This window comes from Dermacentor albipictus, unplaced genomic scaffold, assembly GCF_038994185.2.
Source record: "Dermacentor albipictus isolate Rhodes 1998 colony unplaced genomic scaffold, USDA_Dalb.pri_finalv2 scaffold_13, whole genome shotgun sequence".
NCBI lineage: Eukaryota > Metazoa > Arthropoda > Arachnida > Ixodida > Ixodidae > Dermacentor > Dermacentor albipictus.
Genome location: NW_027225567.1, coordinates 10,411,133 through 10,434,136, shown reverse-complemented (window position 1 = coordinate 10,434,136; position 23,004 = coordinate 10,411,133). Strand labels below are relative to the sequence as shown.

The 23,004-nt window shown below is 47.1% G+C and overlaps 2 non-coding genes across 2 annotated transcripts; one reads left to right on the top strand and one right to left on the bottom strand.

Annotated features, from left to right (window-relative positions):
* Positions 1–1,570: 1,570 nt before the first annotated feature.
* On the bottom strand, positions 1,571–1,644 carry TRNAT-AGU (transfer RNA threonine (anticodon AGU)). Its single transcript has one exon. It is a non-coding gene; the product is annotated as a tRNA-Thr (tRNA).
* A 17,806-nt stretch (positions 1,645–19,450) lies between these two features.
* On the top strand, positions 19,451–19,524 carry TRNAT-AGU (transfer RNA threonine (anticodon AGU)). Its single transcript has one exon. It is a non-coding gene; the product is annotated as a tRNA-Thr (tRNA).
* The last annotated feature ends 3,480 nt before the right edge of the window (positions 19,525–23,004 follow it).

Here is a 23,004-nt window from a genome sequence, read left to right as displayed (position 1 = left end):
AGGTCGCAAAGCCCTTTCTGTCTCGTCATCACTCTCAAACTTCGTCTCCTGCACGGCGACGAAGTCGAGGCACTTCCTAGACAAAAGCCGGCGAAGCTGCGTCTGTTTCTGCAAAGACCTAAGGCCTCGTACGTTCAAAGTTGCGAAGAGAAGTTGCTGGGACAGCGCCATCGTGACTACCCACTATTTAGACTTAATTCTCTATGCGGTCGGTCCTCGAGGGTAATGGTGAGGCTCCCTCCGAACCCTCACCAGGCCTTCTGGACTGTGATCGCCGGCACTTTCCTGAATGTGTGGATGTTTTGCGGCGACGCGTTTTTCTTGTGGTGCTGGCCGTCTCGCTGTCCGTGCTTGATTCTGATCTGTTAGTCGCACGGCGCTTCGGAATTGACGTATCCGCGCTACTTCGTCTGTCCTCTGCAAGCATAGCGCACGTGCTGAGATGCTTCGGTGTAGCAGGTGAGTCATCAGCGGCTGTCTCATTCGCTGGCTGGGCGGCAACTGGCTGCGTAGTAGCGGGCGCTTGTTTCTTTTCGGTACTTTCCTTTTCCACGGGCAGTTCTGCGATGTCGTTATCTTTAACATGTAGAGGGGCCTTACTGGCACAGCTGGTATCCGCGGAAGAGGGAACGTCTCCCGTTGCATCGAGAACCTCAGTAACATCCATTATGTGTTCCTGCAAGCTTTCTTCCGGAGGCCTTCTCCTGTGTCGTAACTTGTCGGCGTATTTCACAACACATTCTTCATCTGTGTGGCCAAAGCGTCGGCAGGCTTCATGACGTGGGGTTCTGCAGTTTCGACGAATGGGTCCAACCTTGTTACAGCTGAGACAAAGCGGGGGCCGGCCTGGAAACAATACAAGGCTCTGCGCTCCACAAACGTTTAGCAGATGTGAAGCGTCGCCCACGCCGACTCCATCGGCAAGAGTCAACACCACGTCACGATTTAGGGTGCGCATTTGCTCCATTTCCGATACTCTCCAGCTTTCTGCTGATATGGACTTCACTTTCCCGTAAGCCTGGAGGGCATCTCGAACGTAATCGTCTTCCAAACTCTCAGGAAGCCATAAAAGCTTAATTTTTACTTCCGTGGGCTCGGGGTCAATAACGAGGCAGCGTCTACCATTTACGAATAATTCTCCGCACGTGACTAGCTTTGATTTTGCAATTGATGATTTGCACGTCACCATCCACACGTGCGACATCTGAAATTGACGGATGGAACTTATTTCCTTCCGGTCAATAACGTTCCGAAGGGCGTCTCTGAAGTCTTCGGCTCTGTACGGTCGACCACTTAAGTCAGCATGCAGGAAAACGGAGTCCACAACCAGCTTACCGGTAGGAAGACGAGGTATCACAACACGGTAGTCATTGCTGCTGGCTGAAGCCTGAGCAGGACCTCGGCCAGGGGCCGATAAATCCTTTGGGGCGGAGAACATGAAAAAAGCGACTGATCGGAACGCCGTCTTCTTCAGCCACGGCGCTGTTTGGAAGTGCGCTCTTTTGCGCGTTCAGCGCAATCGGCGGTATTGTCCTGTGAACCATAGAAAAAGGGCAAAAGAAATGAGTCGAGGCACCGGTGAGATTCGAAGTCACGATCTCCTGTTTACTAGACAGGCGCTTTAACCTACTAAGCCACGGCGCCGGCGGTGGAAGTGTGACTGCGTGTCATTGTAGGCTCGTAGATAGCCGATTGAGCCAATTTATTCGTCTCATTGGCTTTCAGCTCACGACGACGGCGGCTCTTTGCAGGTCGCAATACCGGATCTCGCGGGTGCCTTCAAAGTTTGAAGAAGTGCCTATAGATAAAAAGCCGTAGCTGCCAGCCGGCTATACGAATGCTTATGCAAAAGGCGGCGTCACAGGGAGAACACTGTGGCAGGCCAGTTGATGGCTTTTTGTTAGAATTAAAATCTACCGTTACACTATTGCTAATATTTTCCTTAATTTGCTCGATCAACGAGACGAAATCAAGGACTTGAAGGACGCACAAATTCAGCAAAATCGAGATTATGTCGCATTCGTTCAAAAGTAGATTGGCGTAACGTCGGTAACAAGGTGCTTTACTTTCGCTAGGAGCGCGACGATTAAAAGTGAAGTGAAAAGTACGAAAGAGCTCACAGCACTCTTTCCTGCTACTTTCTTCACTTTTCATGTGGATCGTCGCGCTGCTATAGCCAAAGATGCAACATCACAAGCGTGCCCTTTTAGCCGCCCTTGCGAACGTGCTTTACCCCACAAGTATTTGCTTGTATTTAGATAAACGATGGTCGTCCTCATTATAGACAATGTGCGACGTGCTTCGACTAGTTAGTGCAAAATTCATATTACCTGCCTATATTTCGTTCGTGAACCAGGCACCAAACTCCAAAGAGCAGTCCGGAAGCTGAAATTACCTGTAGTACTTATTCTCTTCAACAGAGAATTCTTCATTTGAAATGACTGCTGCTTCAGTTACAGCAATACATTTATTCTCAATAAGTGGTGTTTGTAAGCCGAGGGGAAGGGCGTGTCATAGCGGTAAAATCTAACGATAGGCCTTTGCATTAGTTTCCAAGAGTAATTAACTGATGAGTTGATATTATTGGACAGAGTCTGGATAATAATGGTATCGATAATATCGGGGATATAAATTAAAAGCTGAAGGCAATGGTGGTACATGGAATTAAACATGCAGACGTCAGGAAGTTTATCTGGTGTAACAAGATATGTGTGGGGATTTTATAACAGCTTTACAAAGCAAGAATCGTTGAGCAAATTAGTGCTTGCTTATACAGAGCAAAAGAGGTCCTGAAATCTAAACGAAGGCTAGACAGACGATTGCATGAGGGCTCCTTCAGTCACTAAATTTATTGTTGGTCAGATGCTTTTTGGTTGTTATTTTTTGCTGGCTTAAGCATCAAATTTTCACATATGTACTGTCTCTGCAACTTAGCATTGTCACTCAGGGAGCAACCTTTTTAGGAGGTGTTCTTACCACAAAGTTTTATTGTCCACTTTCCCCTCAACTCTGCAGCTGCTAGCTACTGGCTGCTGCTGCCTTGCCGATTATGCAACACCGACCACTATTTAAGTTCAAGTGAGTTTGTGTGAATGAGTACGTGGTGAAAATCTTGGTCAATCTCCCAGAATGGGGACGTCGACTCTGAGTAATCGCTCGAATACACAAGCCCAGCAAGATGTGAACCAGTCGGCAAGAGACATAGCAGTCGGCTAGGGATAAGTGACTATGTTCACAACAAAAGCAACCGAGTTTGCACAAACAAGTGAAATAAATGGAAAAACACCGTGGCGCGCATTGAGCGAGGAGCGGACGGTGACGGGGAAACGAAGAATTCATTCACCGGAAATCAAGAATATTAGCTGCACAGAAGGGAATAACTTAGCAACAGTAGCAGCCGAGTGTGCAAAAAGAAGTGAACAAAATCAGTTTTATTGTGAAAGGCAACAGGAACAACGGCCACAACGGAACCAGAGCGGGCATTGAGCATTTTTCATGGAGCGAGGATAGTTGAGCTACATAGAAGGGAATTGAAGTACAACATCGAAGAAAGCTTCTCTGATAACTGATTCCCCTATAAGCGTGAAAATGGCCAGTATATTTTCAACAGGACTACGCAGAAAGCATGAGAGAACGACGATGACATTCTAGGGGGTAGAGCACAAGTGAAGCTGAAAATATGAAGGGAGTGGGCCACCTTTCCTTACGTTATCGCGCATCGGGGCGCCTTGGCGTCGGCATTTAGAGATTTTACCTCAAGTGACAGCAGAGAAGAGACCTTCCAGTCGGAGCGAGCCACAGCTCTATATTTCTTTCGTGGCGAGAAAAAGACAGATCACGCAAAGTACACGGCACACACAGATGACAGCGACAAGTTGGAGCCAACTGAATCTTACGTCACAATATTATTTTTTTTATGTAAAGTGCCTGCAGCGGTTTTTTATGCCAATAAAATTATTTGCGTGATCCTGCATTCTTGATGTCTTCTAATGGTATGGTATGGTAACACATTAATGAAGTCCTGCAGATCGTGAGTCTTCACGAAGCGGGTCACTCCCACGTGGAATGTCCTTGCTCTAATTCTTCCGAGGGCAATTTCTTCAGAAACCCTTATTTCTGTACTGATGCTAAAAAATGTTTTATGTCACTTATTTATCAATGAGCTAGCGCTTTGCGGCCTGATATTCATGGCGAGCCAATATTTAATTGATGCTACGCGTAGGTTTTCATGCTGTTTAAAGGGAGATAAGTTCTTATTAATTACATTTTTTTTGTTACTATCAGCCTTATCTCTGTAATGGCTTTTCTGAAGGATTGCTAATACTCAAAGGTAGACAGTTTGACAAAATATGATGTCCGATGCCTTTTCTATTGTCGGCACCCTCGCTTATATTAGAGACGCGTACAGGCTGGTTGATGTGAATGCCTACAATGTAGCAAAATATTAAGATATAACGATTCATTGTCGTAATGGTGTGCAGAATTCTGTGACGTAGTCTGTATAGAGGAACTTACCTTTCAGCTGCGCCAAGGTGCATTACAATACGTGGTATTAACAGTGAGAGCAATGGGGCTGCTCCTCTCGTGGTTTGGCTCTGAGGCTAAGAGGGTAATAAGGTCCGGCTTCTGAGCAGCGAGGAGATAAGGCCCAATGTGACACATGGAGCAATATGGCGCCGCAGAGTGAGCGGTGAATTGAAAAGCTAAAGAATGACCCTAGTTCTACGAGTACTATTCACTATTGGCATGCTTAATGCAGATTCATGCAAAGAGGGTTTAATTAACAATGTACACTAACACTTTGTGTTGTGGCGAAACGCGAGACAATTACGAACGATTGAGTGGTGCAGTGTTTCTCAAACTGTGGGTCATGACATACGAATCGGCCATGAGCATTTTCTATGGGTCACGGAGCGTTCAACTATGCGTGCAAAGTGGGGCCCTATAACATAAAACTATTCCAGTCTGTTTTCATTCCAGTCTTCTGACGTCGTACTTACGCAGTCGCCGGCGCGCAAGCATCGGGCGGTAACCGGTCGCGTTGTTTAAAAAGTCTAATCAAACGCTCTCCGAGGTCACTTCATTTTACATTCAGAGCGAGTAGCACTGATTACATTGATCGTGAGATAAATTTGTTTTTCCGAGCGTGAAAGAAGCCCGCGAATACACGCAAGGTGAGTCGAGTGGCCAGTCGCGCGGGAATTTGTGTGCGTTCGCGGGCTTCTTTCATGCTTCGAAATAGAACTTTATCTAGATTGTATCGAGCAACAGAAAGCTGTCCCGGCAGCTTTTTCATGTTACTCTGCAATTTTCTCATTGACAGTTTTCATGTAATATGATAGTTGAGAAGTTGATTATTTACGAACATTAGTTATCTAATTAGACATACTGAAAAAAATCGGAGTATCTCCAAGTGATGGCCAACAACATTAGCTTAATTTTGTCCAACTAGGTGGCATTTGCATATTCTTAATGTTTGGCTCAAGTGTCGTGGGACACCCTGTATATGCCGATAGCTTTAGTTGAAACTTTTGCTGCATGAAAGGCACTGGTGGCGCTTGAAAGGAACGATCCGGCCGATGACAGCAGCAGAGCTTGTACAAAAAAGTGGACACCCGATGTTAGCACCATGTTACCAGCAATATCGGCGTTCCCACCCTCAATGTCCCCATGATGATGGTATACACTGGCACGGCCGCTGTAAATATATATATATATATATATATATATATATATATATATATATATATATATATATATATATAAAGAAGACAGAAGAAAGTGCAGCACCTGCCATGGTTGCTCAGTGGCTATGGTGCTAGGCTGCTGAGCACGAGGTCGCGGGATCGAATCCCGGCTACGGCGGCCGCATTTCGATGGGGGCGAAATGCGAAAACACCCGTGTACTTGCATTTAGGTGCACGTTAAACAAGCCCAGGTGGTCGAAATTTCCGAAGTCCTCTACTACGGCGTGCCTCATAATCAGAAAGTGGTTTTGGCACGTAAAGCCCCATAATTTAATTTAAGAAAGTGCAGCCTGCCGCGTCAAGGCTGTTTCACATGGCGCAATTTTGAGTCAGCGACAGTGAACTCCAGTGACCACCGCGATGTTGTGCGCCCTCCGCGACTGGATTCCTACAAGTTGGTCGCGCCGTCGCTTACTCGCATTAAACGGCGCGGTGTGGGAGGGGCAATGTGTGTGACGAAACAAAGCGCCGTCAAAATAGGCTGTTTTACCATGCGTTGGTAGATCTGTAGAGCAATGTCGCGTGCCAGTTTTACCTATGTTTAGGGCCTATCCACCAGCGTTTGCGGCTTAGGAGCTTCATGAAGATTTTTCTTTTCTTCCGCTTACACAATTCGTTTAAAAGGAAAAGCTGCACGCTATCCAGTTCGAAAGAAGGACGCCGCTTCAACATAAAGCAGGTACCCACTTGATCACCACCGTCGTCAACCTCGTCATGGCTACAAATTGCACCAGCTGCTTATACATGCACACTCAATAGTAGCTTGTTCTTCTGCAAAAGCAAGCACTCATTCAGGAAAAAAGTTGTGGCTAGAGTGTACTAAACGGAAGCACCCCGCCGACGCCGATGGAGCAGCTGCGGACTGCTCCACCTCCATCTGAGTATCGCTCATGGCAAATGGTTGCGGTTATAGCATATGTGCACCAGGTTGCGCACAATCTCAAAAAGGTTGTCAGCAGGGCAGGTGTCAGGTTGCTGTTCACTGCCAAAAACAAGTTAGGTAGCCTGTCCCATCAAATTAATCGGGTAACCAAGAACAACAAGAGAAGTTCTAAAAAGCAGCACAGACAGAGGTTTGTTGGTGTCTGTTGTGACTGTGTGGTATATAAGATTCCCCTTTCATGCAAGCGTTTTTATATCGGCCAAACGGGGTGGTGCATCAATGACAGCATGCACGAGCACTCAAACAAATTTCGAAAACGAGCAAAAGATAGTCAGTTGTCACTGCATTGCAATGAATGCGGCTGCAAGCCATCTTTCGAAGGTGTGACCTACCTGTCAAAATACTGCGATGACAGCGCACGCCTTATTTCCGAAGCTTTCCACATTCACATTAGCGGTGAAGCATGTGTAAGCCTTCCATCTATTTCTCTCCTTCCGAAGGAGATTGCCTTCCTATCGCATTAATTGCAATCCCCCTGCGCATGCCCAATTCTGTTGATTCTGTGGTTTCAGATAGCGGCGGAGCATATATATGCTGACTGAAAGAATAAAGACACTTTGGTTGTTAGTCAGCTCTGTTGTCGGTGACCCTTCACTCGTCCTGTCGTTTAGTGCTGTTTTTATTGCTCGTAATCATGAACCAACCAGCCCAAATGCGTACTCTTCTGCAAAACATTTCCGAGATGTTTTAGGCCGTCTGCAGCTCATGCCGGAAGTTGTGGCCCTAGGGGCGTATCAAATGAATCACGCCTGGGCGATAGCATTCAAAGACGGAAAAGCCAAGCAGAAGCTTTTGACAGCCCCAGCCTTCAGTGTTAAGGAGCAGCGGTGTGTTGTGATAGACCCCTACAACCAAGACATCAGGATGAAGCTGTATTGGCTTCTGCACACCACACCCGACGAAGACGTGAGAACTGCCCTGGCGCCCTACGGCACTATTAGCGATATATCGAGGGAGAAGTGGTGTGCGGCAGGCTGTAATGACAAGGGTTCCCACATGCGTCTAGTGTCGCTGCGCCTGAAGGCTGCCTACACCGTGGAAGACCTGCCACACCAGCTCCGCGTCGGTGAAGATGCGGAGCTGGTGTGGCACGTACCACACCAGCTCGTGCGTACCAGGGAGATCGCCGCTCTGCCTTCGGTGCCACGGCGCGAGTGACGAGTTCCACGCTGTGTTACTTGCTGACTTCAACTGCGGTTGCATACCTGAAGACACGGTTAGTAATATTCCAGTTCGTGACAAAAGTGCACTACAGCTTCGAGCTTTAACAGAGGACTGTGACCTTGTGGACGTTGGTGTTCACGGAAATCATGCGCAGTTCACACATTTTCAGCTTCAAAGCCACGCTAGATAAGATCGCGTGAACATTTCCCAAGGTATCTTGGCTTTTTGTAGCAACTACATAATGAAACACGTTAGCTTTAGTGACCATAGTGTTGTAATGTTCCAAGTAGGTAATAAAAGAAAAACAAGTGCGTTTAATTAGGACATCTGGAAGTTAAATGAAAACCTTTCGAAAGACGAAGCGTTTGTTAAACTGGTGAGAAAAAAGTGCCAAGAAGCTCTGTATAATGATACCACAAGCTTTACCGCGGTTTGGGAGAATTTTAAAACTGAAGTAAAAATGCTCGCAATTGAGAGGTCAAACATCCTATGATACAAAGAAAAACAAAAAGAAAACGAGCTACAAGCCACACTTGACTATCTTTTAAATGAAAATAGCACGATACCCGGATTGTTCAGAAAAGAAATTAAAGAAGTGAAAAGATAGATGGAATGCATTGCTGAGGAAAGATATAAAGGCGCCGTGGTAAGGGCACGCGCGGTACGGTTTTTGGTGGGAGAAACACCCACCAAAGGCGCGCTAGCTGAAGAAAAGAGGTATGCTACCTAAAAGGAGATAAAAGAAATACGCTATTGTGGCATGGTTTCGTCGGACCAGAAGGTTATCGAAATAGCTTTCCTTGAACGGTATCTGAGCTTGTTGGGTAGCGAAGCAGAAGTGCAAGGTCCTTTTGTAAAAGATTTTCTGTCACTTATGCCGAAACTGAATGATACCATTAAAATTGGTCTTGAAAGGCCAATAGCAATAGTAGTAGTTCAGAAAGTGATTGATGACCTCAGCAACGGCAAGACACCCGGACCAGATGGCATCGGGGCTGCCCTTTATAATTTTTTCAAAACATAAATTTCAGAAATGCTTCACCGTACTATAACGGAGGCATATGACGTTAAACAAATGCCCATGTCTATTAGGAAAAGCCATATCATACTTATACCGAAAACAGAAGATCCTGAAAGATTGCAGTCGGTAGAAAATTATAGGCCCATAAGTCTCAAAAATGTGGATTACAAAGTGTATATGAGGGTTATTGCAAAAAGACTTCAAACAGTAATTACCGATATTGTTGGTGCACACCAAACATGTGGAATAAGAGGAAGAAGTATCTTTAGCAATATTCATATGGCAAGAAAAATTTTAGAGTGCTGTGATGCGTCATGTGGCCGTATAGCCATGATTCAGTTAAGTTTGGAAAAAGGATTTGACAGGGTGTGTCATAACACACTTTTTGCATTGCTGGATTACGTAAATGTAGGAGCGGTAATAAGAGATGGTGTGAAAATGGCATACAATTCAGTTCTGCACCTATTGCCTGTAATATGTTCCTGCCAGCTCGTGACTTTGTCAATCTTTCGTGTTGCGCTAGCTGTTGGGCCTCCGCAATTTCTTCCATTGTATTCTGCACCCCTAGACTCATGAGTTTGTCGGTTGCAGCGTTACTGGGTATCCCTAGGGCTACTTTAACGAGCTTCCCGAGCATCACATGAAGTTTGTTAAGTTCTGCCTGCTTCCATTTGAATAACCCAGCCACATAAGGGAAGTGACAGAGAGCAAAGGCATGTATTAGCCTCAAAGCGCTGTCTTCTCCTAGGCCTCCCCGCAGGGGCGTCTGCGTCAGCAGGCGTTTGGTGTGTTGCGACACCACGTACCCGAGCACACGAGGGCTGGACCCTCCCGCGTGTAACCGTGCGCGGCTTAGCCGTGTCCGGGGAAAGGGGGATCCTGGAGATTGAGCCGATGCCGGGTGTTCGGACCTTTAAGGCCCCCCGGCGGAGGCAACACACCTCTTCGGCCTCTGCTTCACATAGACAGCACCCCCGGACTGACCCACCTGGGGGAAATCGGTAGTTGCCTTTTCCTGTCCTTCTCACCAATCTTCGTCTTTCTCTCTAACCTTTGTTCTTTCCTGTCTTCTCTTCATTTCTTTTTTACTTCCGCTCTTCCCGGCAGCAAGGGTTAACCATGTGTTGTGCAATCAACCTTGGTTGTACATATTTGGTTACCAGCCGCGGTTGCTCAGTGGCTATGGTGTTAGGCTGCTGAGCACGAGGTCGCGGGATCGAATCCCGGCCACGGCGGCCGCATTTCGATGGAGGCGAAATGCGAAAACACGCGTGTACTTAGATTTAGGTGCACGTTAAAGAACCCCAGGTGGTCGAAATTTCCGGAGTCCTCCACTACGGCGTGCCTCATAATCAGAAAGTCGTTTTGGCACGTAAAACCCCATAATCTGTACATATTTGGTTATAGCGGAAACGTACAGTTGGCGTCCGCAAGACTTGTTTCTGTATAAGACCTGTGGCATCCCCTTGTTGGGCTCCATGATGGGCGGCTGCCGTTACTGCCGAAAACTGAACATTCCCTTATGGATTATTCCTTTCCAAAACTCCCTGATCGCCCTCAGAAGCTAGGGCGCACCGAAGAAGTATTTAAATTTTTTGGCCGACACATTGAAAACTTTCCCCGCTATCAAGTCATTCGTTCTGAGAAACCTGGAAAGACAACGAGAATGATCTCGCCTTTCCCGGTTTCAACATGTCTAACTGAAACTATTGGCCCAGGCTATAATGCATATAGGCTAGCAAGTGGCGACCTCCTCTTAGAACTGCGTGACAAAAACCAGTACCAAAAACGAAGTAACCTAGTGTCTATTGGGGACACTCCTGTTTCAGTGACCCCACACCGCACCATGAACACCATTCGTGGTGTGATCTCTGAAGATGACTTAATGAACCTGACCGAGGCCGAACTTTTGGAAGAGTGGAAGGATCAAAATATCATCAATGTAAAACGAATTAGAATCAGGTGCGACGAGAAAGAAATCGATACCAAACACCTAATTCTCACATTTGGCTCCAGTGTGCTACCAGAAACAATAGAAGCAGGTTATATTAAGATCCGAGTAAGGCAGTACATACCTAACCCTCTCCGTTGCTTCAAGTGCCAAAGATTCGGCCATAGCTCGCAAAACTGCCGAGGCCGATTGACCTGTGCTAAGTGCAGTCCACACGAACACCCCACTGAATCCTGCGATAAACCTCTACACTGTGTAAACTGCGGTGGGGACCACGCGGCATACTCGCGGTCTTGTCCATCCTGGAAAAAAGAGAAAGAAATCGTAACAATTAAAGTAAAGGAGAACCTCTCATTCAAAGAAGCGCGCAGGCGGGTGTCCAACCTGCCAAACAGCTTTGCCGATGTGGCGCGTCAGGGGGCAGCGCCACAACGGCTCCCGGCAGCTGTCGGACCCACAAGCAGTGAGTCGGCAGTTACGCCACCTGCCCCCACGGCGGTTGCAGCTAGCGCTGCTCCGTCACCCCAGCAGAAGGGGCCATCCCCCTCCGGGCAGGTGCCCCCAAAGACCTCGTCCAACGTGCCGAGGCCTTCTCGCCAAACAAAGCGCTCGGAAGAGCGCGTGTCCAGCGCCTCGCAAGAGGCGATGGACACAACGACCAGTCAGACGGCGCCACCAGCGCCGAAGGAGCGGCGAGCATCACTCGACCGCTCCAAAAAAGACAAAACTCCCGTCACGGCGCCTGCAAAGCGCTCGTGAACTGATCTCAGTCTCTTAAACACACAGCATCCTACACATATAACATAATGGATACACAAATACTAGAATCGAATGTTCGAGGACTTCTTCATAACCTCGACGACATTAGAGAACTCCTACACAAACACAATCCCAAGTTGCTGTGTGTTCAAGAGACGCACCTAAAATTAACACAGACCAACTTCGTAAGGCAATATGCCACTTTTCGCAAAGACCGTGATGATGCACTCTCCTACTCGGGGGGTGTAGCCATAATAGTCGATCAGGGTGTTGCATGTCAGCAATTAAGTCTCCGAGCCCCCCTCGAGGCAGTTGCAGTACGAGCTGTGCTATTTGGTGAGCTAATAACGGTTACTTGGATGTACGTCTCCCCTTCTTGTCACCTTACTAAAACAGACTTTGAAAGCTTCATCGATGAACTCCCTCCGCCATATATAGTTGTTGGCAATTTAAATGCACATAGCCCCCTGTGGGGCGACACGCGTTCCGATGCACGTGGGCGCCTGATAGAAAACTTTCTATTTTCTTCAGGTGCATGTTTATTGGATAAAAAAGAACCAACTTACTACAATGCTACACATCAAACGTACTCGTCCATTGACTTAAGCATAGCTTCCAGCACATTATTTCCGTACCTGGAGTGGTCTGTTCTCAAGAACCCCTATGGGAGTGACCATTTCCCAATTACATTAAATCTAACAAAACCAGATACATGCTCGCCCCATTTCTCTAGATGGAACGTGGAATCAGCAAACTGGGAACTGTTTCGAGAACTCACATATTTAGGCGAGGACGACATTTCTTATTTTAATATAGACGATGCTGTGGCATACCTAACTAGTTTTATTATTGACGCTGCAACAAAGTGCATTAAACAATTTAACGGACTGGCAAAGAACCGTCGCATCCCTTGGTGGAATGACGAATGCCGAGAAGCACGCAAAAATCAAAACAAAGCTTGAGGATTGCTTCGCAATTCTCCAACAGCTGAAAATCTTATCAATTTTAAACAGGTCAAATCACAAGGCAGGAGAACACGTAGACGTGCAAAGAGAGAGAGCTGGGAGCGGTACTTATCTGGGATAAATTCTTACAAAGCCGAGGCAAAGGTGTGGAATAGGGTAAATAAACTAAAAGGCCGGGAGACGAACCCCCTGCCCTTATTAAGCACCTAAGGAGATGGCCTGGAAGACCAGGCTGACTGCCTGGGTGAACACTTTGCCTATATCTCCAGTGCATCTCATTACACGCAATCATTCCTCAAGTTCAAAGAACGTGCAGAGCGACCGCCCCTTGATGGGAAATGTGGCCATTATGAAGATTATGACCGCCCGCTTAGTCTAGCGGAGTTCAAAAATTATCTTGCTTGTTGTAACATCTCAGCACCAGGTGGTGACCGTATCATATATGAATTGGTCAAGCATCTGCACCCTGAAACACAGAAAGCACTTCTCTCACTTTTTAATGACATGTGGGCCGCTGGATATATTCCATCTTCTTGGAAAGAAGCTATAATAATACCCATACTCAAACAAGGTAAGGACCCATCCGTACCTTGTAGTTACACTTATCGCTTTGACAAGCTGTCTCTGCAAGCTCTTTGAAAAGATGATAAACCGGCGCCTAATCTATATCCTTGAGAGCAGTGGACTACTAGATCCTCACCAGTGTGGTTTCAGAGAAGGCAGATCGACCATAGATCACCTAGTCCGCATTGAGTCAAATATAAGGGATGCCTTCATACATAAACAGTTTTTTCTCTCCGTATTTCTTGATTTGGAGAAAGCATACGACACCACATGGTGCTTTGGCATTATTCGAGACCTTTCCGCTGTGGGTATCCGCGGGAATATGCTAAGTATCATTGAAAGTTACCTTTCTAACCGCACATTTCATGTTAGGGTGGGCCATGCCTTGTCAAGGTTTTTCACCCAGGAAACTGGGGTTCCACAACGTGGTGTGCTAAGCTGCACACTCTTTATTGTGAAAATAAATTCTTTGGCCATGGCTATCCCACGAACAATGTCATACTCTGTATATGTAGATGATGTGCAGCTTGGTTTTAAATCGTGCAACTTAACTATCTGCGAACGACATGTCCAGCATGCCCTAAATAAAGTGGCAAAATGGGCTGAAGAAAACGGTTTTAGGTTGAGCCCACAGAAAAGTACATGCGTTCTTTTCACGAATAAGAGAGGAATAGTATCATGTCCTGCTATTGAGCTGTCTGGTAGCAGATTACCGGTAAGCGCCGAGCAAAAGTTTCTCGGCATTATATTAGACTCAAAACTGACATTCATCCCACATTTTAAATACTTGAAGGCTAAGGCCTCAAGACAATGAACTTATTGAAACTTCTATCAAGTACAACATGGGGCAGTGACAGGAAATGTCTTTTGAACTTGTATAGATGTCTTGTTGGCTCACGTCTTGACTACGGCGCTATAGTATATCAGTCCGCTACACCAAGTGCTTTAAAGATGCTGGATCCTGTCCATCATTTAGGAATCCGCCTCGCGACCGGCGCCTTCAGGACCAGACCCGTACAAAGCCTTTATGCAGAAGCAAATGTATGGTCACTTCACCTTCAGAGATCATATAGCAGTTTTACATATTTCCTCAAAGTAAATTCAAACCCTGAGCACCCCTCTTATTCATGCGTAAACGATATGACCGATGCCATGCTCTTCAATAACCGACCTGCTGCGAGAAGACCGTTCTCTTTGCGTGCAAGGAACCTTAGTGAAGAAATGGGTGTTCCGGTGCTGGAATATCATCTTATGTCTCCAGAGAACCTGTTGCCGCCAAGGCTGTGGCAGCTGATAGAGTGCGACAAATCCTTTGTAGAGATCACTAAACATGCGCCAGAGACACATATGAAAATACATTTCTTGGAACTACAGTACAAGTACTCGTGCGCAGAGTTTTACACCGACGCTTCTAAGTCGCATGCCGGGGTGTCCTATGCAGCCATTGGTCCATGTTTCTCTGAATCCGGTGCACTGCACCCTGAAACAAGTATATTTATGGCTGAGGCCCACGCACTATTGTCGGCTGTGAAACATAACAGAAAATCAAATCTTCAAAAAACAATTATATTCACAGACTCCTTAAGCGTCGTAAAAGCATTGAAGTCACTCTGTAAACACAAAAACCCGGTACTGGCTGAGCTCTACTCCACTCTATGTAGAACGTATATATCTAACCAGCATGTCATTATATGCTGGGTACCTGGCCATAGAGGCATTGCGGTGAATGTACTAGCTGACGAAATGGCTACATCACTCACCTCGCAAGCAATTATTCCTACGGCTGCTGTCCCTGTCACAGATCTGAAGCCTCTCTTACGGAAGAATCTGCGAAGCCACTGGCAAAGCTTATGGGACTTGGAAACTAAGAATAAGCTTCACTTGATTAAGCCAAAGTTAGGTTTCTGGCCCCCGAAAACGAAAACACGACGTACTGATGTCCTATTCTGTCGACTCAGGATAGGACACCCCTATGGCACCCACAATTTTTTATTGACTGGAAATGAGCCTCCAACGTGTGGTAGATGTGGCGAGAGGCTGACCGTTCTCCACGTACTCCTGGAGTGTCGGGAATACGAAGCTGAGAGAAAGAGACATTTTCCTCTTGTATATCGCCAGCACACCCCTCTCCATCCAGCAATGTTTCTTGGTGAAGAAGCATTCTTTGACACCACAGCAGCCATAGCATTCTTGAACGATGTAGACTTGCAAGTTTTTAGCCCCTTAAATTCATAGCACATCCTCTTTTTAGAGGATGCCGCTGTGATGGTTGTCTTCCAAAGCACGTGCCTCCAGTCCCTTGCATCGCAAGGGCTCTGTTAAGGCACTAGTGCTTATTGCAAAAAGGTTAACTGTGAGATATGTCACGATCTGATAATTAACTTACAATGCGTATTTCGTGTTCATTGCACCGCTCATTAATCATTGGCATAATTTTATCTTCTATAAGCTTTATGCACTTTAGAGCAACTGTTTTAGGCCCCTACACAGCCACCGTAACATCTGCCTTTCGTTAATCATAGCTCCATTGCGAACACATTAGCACCGGCCTGGCGCTCTTTGGCCACACTTGGCCCTTGCGCCACAAAACACCACATTCATCATCATTCTCCTAGGCCTCTGTGTCTATTGGTAATTCTCCTTAGTAACCTAATGACTTCATCTGTTTTATTTGAGATATGTTGTATTGTTCTATAGTTAGTATTGTTTCCGTCTATGTGATACCCAAGAACCTTGATTTTTTCAACTAGCCTGGTTGCGGATCCTTCATGTGTGTATAAGCACACTCTTGGCTCATCTTCCGGAATGTAGCCTCTTGGTTTACGACCTTTTCTGTAATGTTTAATGACTAAGAGTTCTGATTTGGCTGCCGAGCATTTCAACCCCATGTCTTTCAGTGTGTTCTCTACAACGTTCCTGTAATCTGGTCTCTGTCTGTCCTACATTGCCCTTGGCACTCCATATGGTTATGTCGTCGGCATATATCACATAATGTATACCCTCGATTTTCTCCAGATTTCTTGCAACCTTGGACATTGCTAAATTGAATAGCATGGGTGAGAGCACAGCCCCTTGTGGAGTGCCCATATCTCCCAAATTCTTAGCTTCTGATTTAAGCTCACCCAGCATGAGTTGTGCAGTTCTATTTCTAAGAAAGTCCTTAATCATGTTAAAAAATCTCTTACCTAAACCCATCTCCGAGCGAACGTCAAGTATTGCCTTATGCTTTATACGATCAAAAGCTTTTTTCACATCCAATCCCAAAAGAGCTTTCGTATGCGCTGGGCTGGCCTGTATAAGTTGATGTTTAATCAGCAGCATAGCATCCTGAGTAGACACCCCTGGACGAAAGCCGATCAAGTTGTATGGGAGGATCTGATTCTGCTCAACGTATTTCGTGAGTCGATTTAGGATGACATGTTCCATAGCTTTGCCTAGACATGACGTTAAGGAAATAGGACGGAGGTTGTCTAGAGTGAGTTGTTTGCTTGGCTTTGGTATGAGGATAGTATTGGCCACCCTCCATTCCTCTGAGTATACCCCTTTTCTCCAACATTTATTGAAGTGTTCAGTTAGACAATAGATTGATTCATCATCTAGATTTCTTAATATGTTGTTAGTTATTCCGTCAGATCCAGCCACCGATCTACCATTAAGACTGTGAAGAGCCGCCCTCACTTCACTCTCAGTGAAGTCCCGGTCAAGTTCTTCACATATGCCTCCCGTATACTCGGGGCTCTCGTCTCCTTCGTTTGGTTGTTTAAGTGGGAGATATTTGCCTGCGAGACTATCCATGATATCTCTCTCTGTCTTATCTTGGCTTTCCTGATGAACCAACTTAGCTATAGCTGTTCTCTTGCTTGTCCTTGTTTCATTCTCGTTGAGGAAGTGCTTGAGGAGGTTCCAGCTACCTCCATGTTTGAGTCTACCATCAGCTGAATTACAGATCTCATCCCACAGTTGCTTCACGAGAGTCTTCGAATGATCATCAATTTCTCTGTTTAATTGCGCTATTTTTTTCCTTAGCCTCCTGTTAAGTCTCTGCGTTTTCCATCTCTGTAATATAGCCTGTTTGGCCTCAATCAAATGCGCCAGCCTGCTGTCCATAGCTTCAATATTTTCCTCTGTCCTGATTTCTTTAGTGGCCTCCTTGACGTCCTCTCTGAGCTGGATGACCCATGTCTGAAGGGGCTCCTGCTCGGCATCTAGAGGCCCCACTTTCCCTCTGTTCGCCCTAATTTTTCTGAAGTGATCCCAATCAGTGAATTTGGATATTCTTGTTTCCTGTCTCGGTATGCGTATGGTTATGTGTATGATGTAATGATCGCTTCCGAGATCCAAGTTTGAATTTTCCCAATTGGCTCGTCTTGAATTGTTTACAAAAGTAAGATCTGGCGTGGAGTCCCTGCTTGTCGAAGTGCCACAACGGGCGGGATACGCAGGATCAGTAATCAAGCATAACCCCAGAACCAATGCAAGACTCCATAGCTCCTCTCCCTTCTTTCTGTTCCAAGCGTATCCCCATATGTGATAGGGAGCATTAAAGCCCCCTCCAATAATGAGAGGGGAGTTTTTGTTGAACCTTGTTGAAGAGTGCTCTAAACCTCTGTCTCATGTCGTTAGGACTGCTGTAAATATTCAAGCAGAAAATGCTTTGCGCCTTACCTCTGTTCCTTTTAAGTATAATCTCAACTAGAATAAATTCAAACCTGGAATGTCTAAGGTGAATCTCATGCTCAATGTATGGCAACTTTTTGTCAATCAGCGTCGCCAACCCCCTCCCCAGTGTTTTGTCTCTACATACAACTTTGTACCCAGTGAGCATAATTTCGTCCGCTAAGGTTTCCTGCAGCATAATTACCTTTGGCCTGGCCTCAGATGACCTGATCACCTGTTGCAGTGCTGCTTTTTTGTGTTGGAACCCACGACAATTCCATTGCCACACGTTAAATCCATCATTACTGTCCATTGTTATTAGGTGAGGTTGCCTTTCTATTACCTGCTATTTTCCTCTTTGTGATGGCCCCCGACAATCCAGGAATGGACTTTATACTATCCGCCTCCGATAGCAGATACTCATCATCATCATCCCCTCGCGCCTCCATTTTCCTAAGTCTTTTCTCCGCCGTTAGCATCCATTTCCACAATTTATCCACTTTAAAGTTGGTCGTTTCCACTGTCTCTCTTATCGCTTTAATTGCCTCTTTTATTTCACTGAGGGCTGAGGAGACTGAATCACCCTCGGAACTCACCGCTCTCTATTTAGGGGCAGGGCAGCTGGATTCCCCTGGATCGTTGCTTTTGCTGACAGGTCTATCTATCTCTACTCTAGCAGGGCTTGACTGCTCTTTTTTACGAAGCTCTACTACCTGCCTGGTCAATTCTTCATTAGCTTTTCTTAAAGAGGCTACTTCTTTAAGTAATTGCTCTAATCTGGCATCATTGTTGTCACCCACAGCCGGCGAGGCGCCCCCAGCAACCCTCGCCATACCTTTGACTTTGTCAGCCCAGGTGGTTCCTGGCGTCGTCTTCTCGCCATGGATTGAGTCTCTTTGCACGAAGTGCACCTGCGCTTCCCTTGACTTGGAGCGCCTTCTCTCCCTGGATAGCGAACGACGCCTGGATCTGGTGCGACTCCTGGAGCGCAAGTGCTCCCTGTCCTCGGGGCGGTGGTTGGGCGCCAGCTGTGGCGCCTCCGACTGCGCTCTTGTTGACGACCGAGTCCTGTTGCGCTCTCTTCGACGGAGTCGTACGACGTAAGGGACTTGAAATCTTTTTTTACAAAACTTGTCGCCGGTAGGGTGATCGTCGTCACAAAATTTGCACCTAGGTACACACACATGTTCGTCTCCTGGGTTGCGAGTTCCACAACCCCTGCACTGAACAAAGTCAGGTGTTGGACACACATCAGAGCGGTGCCCGACCCTTCCGCAGGTGAAGCAGACGTCGAATTGCTTCCTGTAAAGGTAGCATCTCACTAGTGTGGATCCATACCTGACAAAATTGGGCACGTTGAGTCCATCGAAAAGTACTATGACCGATTCCGACGTCTTGATGCGCTTAGCAGTCAGCGCAAGCGGGTTCAAGTCATGCACGATATTTCATGTTATCATAGCTTGGGATTCTCTGATATCAATACCGGCTATTGCGCTGAACGCGCAAAAGAGCGCACTGCGATGGTGCCGTGGCTTAGTTGGTTAAAGCACCTGTCTAGTAAACAGGAGATCCTGAGTTCGAATTTCACCGATGCCTCGATTCGTTTATTTTGCCGTTTTTCTATGCTGCACAGGACAATACCGGTTATTGCGTTGAACGCGCAAATGAGAGCACTGCGACGGCGCCGTGGCTTAGTCGGTTAAAGCGCCCGTCTAGTAAACAGGAAATCGTGAGTTCGAATCTCACCGGTGTCTCGATTCATTTATTTTGCCCTTTTTCTATGGTGCACGGGACAATACCGGCGATTGCGTTGAAGGCGCAAAAGAGACCACTGCGACGGCGCCGTGGCTTAGTTGGGACTCCACTTCCGGCCACCGAGCGTGACGGACGTGTATATCATGGGCTCCGTAGGAGCGGACGGGCCGCGGTAACAGGATTTCTGCCTCGGACGACGAGTATCAAGTCGTTTTGCCTAGTCTGCTAACAGGGCGTTTTGTTTTGAATACGGTTTTTCTACACTGTGATATCAGGGCCCGCCCATACCGGGTGGAAGATTTTCGCGATGCGCTCGCACAGTTATCGCTCCTGCCGGAAGTGGCTGCTCTCGGGGCCTACCGTATGAGCCATGTATGGGCCGTGACCTTCAAGGACAGCGACGAGGTGAAAAAGATCGTCAGCGTTGGAGAGCTGCAGGTCAAAAAGGGCCGGTGTCTCGTCATCGACCCCACCAACCAGGACGTACGCCTCAAAGTGCATTGGCTGCTGCCCAGCGTTCCTGACGAGGACGTACGTCTTGCCTTCACGCCGTTTGGAAAGGTCACCGACGTCGGCCGCGAGCGCTGGCGGGTTCATGGCGTGGCTGATAAGAACTCAACAACAAGGCTGGTTACGCTGAAGTTGAAGCCGGGCGTAAAGCTCGACGACCTTCCGCATCAGGTGAGCGTCGCCGGGGAACTGGCTCTCGTGGTTGTGCCGAGCAGGTCTCCTCTCTGCCTACGCTGCCGCGGCACGGGCCACATTCGTCGCGAGTGCCGTATTACACGGTGTGCTGCCTGCCGACGTTTCGGTCATGAAGACAGTCAGTGCGAGCGCACGTATGCTAGCATGACCGGACCTGTGGGCAACGAGGACAACTCTGCCCTACTCATGGACGAGGCGGACATGGAAGACACGTCGTCCGCGGTGGGTGAAGCAGCTGACGTCGTGGCAAAGCCGGCGGTGCGGCTTGAACAGGAGGAGAAACAAGTCGCTCAGGCTGTTGTCACAGGACACCAACAAGCGACTGCAGAGGGCACCGCGGCCATGCCGAATGCTGAAGAGAAAACCGCACCTGAGACGGAGGTGACCTCCTGCCTCGTTGAACCTGAAGGCATGGACACCCTTACCGGCCCAACTGTGGTGGCTAGATAGCCCAACTAGCCAAACGACGGGGAAACGGCCCCACAACCAGACCGTTAGCCGGACGGCGAAATAGGATGGCAGCGGCGGAGACGAGCCACCGCCCAAAGCTCCAGGTATAAGGTGGTCGACCTTGAAGCTGCGGCCCAACATTACGGTCGATCCACGGCAGGCGGGTAAACCACCTCCGTAATTCCGTGCTGTCTAGTTCGAGTGGGGTTGGGGGGTTGGTGAGTGCAATGGCCGCTATCCTGAGCGCTAGTTTTTTAGAACCTTGCCAGGAAGGGGGGCCCAAGTTGCACTTGAGTGCCCTTTCCGGAAGGTCGAGCTGCGTCTCCTTTAGAGGCATTAGACATGGTTATCGGCGCACCTTTATGAGCACTTATCCTTTTGTAACTGTGATGGGCACCATTATACCGTGTAGCCATGGCGGTTAATATTGAAGGAACGCTACGTGTAGCCACGTTAAATGTAAGAGGGCTCAGTGCAAGAAGACGGCAATGTCAGCTAAGTCGTCTCCTCTTGGATAATGATGGTGGGAATCCAAGAAACGAAAATTGATAACCAAGAGGTAACCGACATAATGGTGTCCAATTTTCCTGCTCACTCTGATGTGTGCGTTTGTCACGCTGTTGGTGGATCAGGCGGCTGCGCTATATTCCTACGAAATAATTTTGGCATTTGTGTGCAATCAGTGTTTCCGTGTGAAACTGGGCGTCTCTTAGTGGCCGATTTTTGTTTTCGTGATGTGGATTACCGTGCTATTTCTATCTGTGCGCCGAATATTGAAACGGACCGTCGATCTCTCTTTGAGCGTCTTGAAGCGTACGTAAACTGTTCCAAGGTCGTAATACTGCTGGGAGATTTTAACTGTGTTTGCTATACTGAAGACCGAGCAAAATGTTCACGCGTTCGTGATAAGAGTGCCGAATTTCTAAACGCAGTGGTGCATGATTATGACCTGGAAGATGTGGGTAGTGTTTTTGCCAGTGGTACTCGCCCGCGATTTACCCACTTCCAGCGTGATAGCCACGCTCGATTAGATAGATTATACGCGTCAGTCGAATTAGTGCCCTTATGTTGTGAATATGATGTTCAAGCTGTAGCATACAGCGATCACTGTTTGGTAACTGCCACGTTTGGGAAAAGACAAAGCAAACACACCTTTAACTGGGATCGTTGGAAAATGAATGCGCAGTTGTTACATGACGATGTTTTTGTCGATGCTGTAGTGAAGGAACTAGAAAACCTGACTTCAGCCAAGCCAGTAAGCTTTGCCATTCAATGGGAAGAATTGAAATAGAAAGTAGAAACATTGGCCATTCAAAGAAGCAGTGTCATTAGACACAAGCAGAAACAATCAGAAACAACTCTTCGCCAGCAACTGCAATTTTTTATCAGCATGGAAAGTGTCGAGCCTGGTGTGTAAGAAAGTGAAAACTGAACTAGAAAGGATAGAAACAGAAAAATACAAAGCAGCACTTGTGACATCAAGGTCTGAGAAGTTGTGGGCGGGAGAAATTCCAACGAAACGAGCCTTCTCAGATAAGAAGAGGTACGCATGTCGGAAGGAAATCCGCCAGCTAGCTAAAGGCAATCACATTACGTGCGACAAAAATGACATCAAGCAAAGGATCGCTGATCACATTAAAGAAATTTTAGGTCATCCGCGGGACCTTAAAGACAGCTACGAAAAAGAATTTCTCTCATTGATACCAAAGCTTGATGAAGAAGTTAGGACACGGCTGGAACTGAGTGAGATAGAGTGCGCAATAGATGAGTTTTCCATCGGTAAAGCACCTGGGCCCGATGGCTTGGGAGCCACTTTCTATAAAACCTTCAAGTCTGCATTGGCCCGTGTTCTTCGCGAAGTTATCAGCGAAGCGTTTGAGCGAAAAAGATTGCACTTGTCTTTCACAACCTCATATATCGTGCTCATTCCGAAGAGTGATGACGAGGAAAAACTTTTGTTGCCAGAGTCGTATCGCCCGATAACTCTAGCCAACGTCGACTATAAGATATTCATGAAATCTTTGGCCAAACGACTACAAAGTGTAATTAAAACATTGGTAGGGCCGCACCAGACTTGTGGCATTAAAGGCCGCAGTATCACAACAAATGTACACGTGGCTCGAAGTGTGCTTGAGTGTTGCGATGCGATTGGCGACCACGTGGCGATGATGCAGATCGATTTGGCAAAGGCTTTCGACCTCGTCTCGCGCAAGGCTTTGTTCTGCATACTGGAACATGCGAACGTTGGCAACGTCATAACGGAAGGCGTCATGATGGCGTACAGAGAATGCTCAACGCGCATTATGGTTAATGGGGAGCTCACC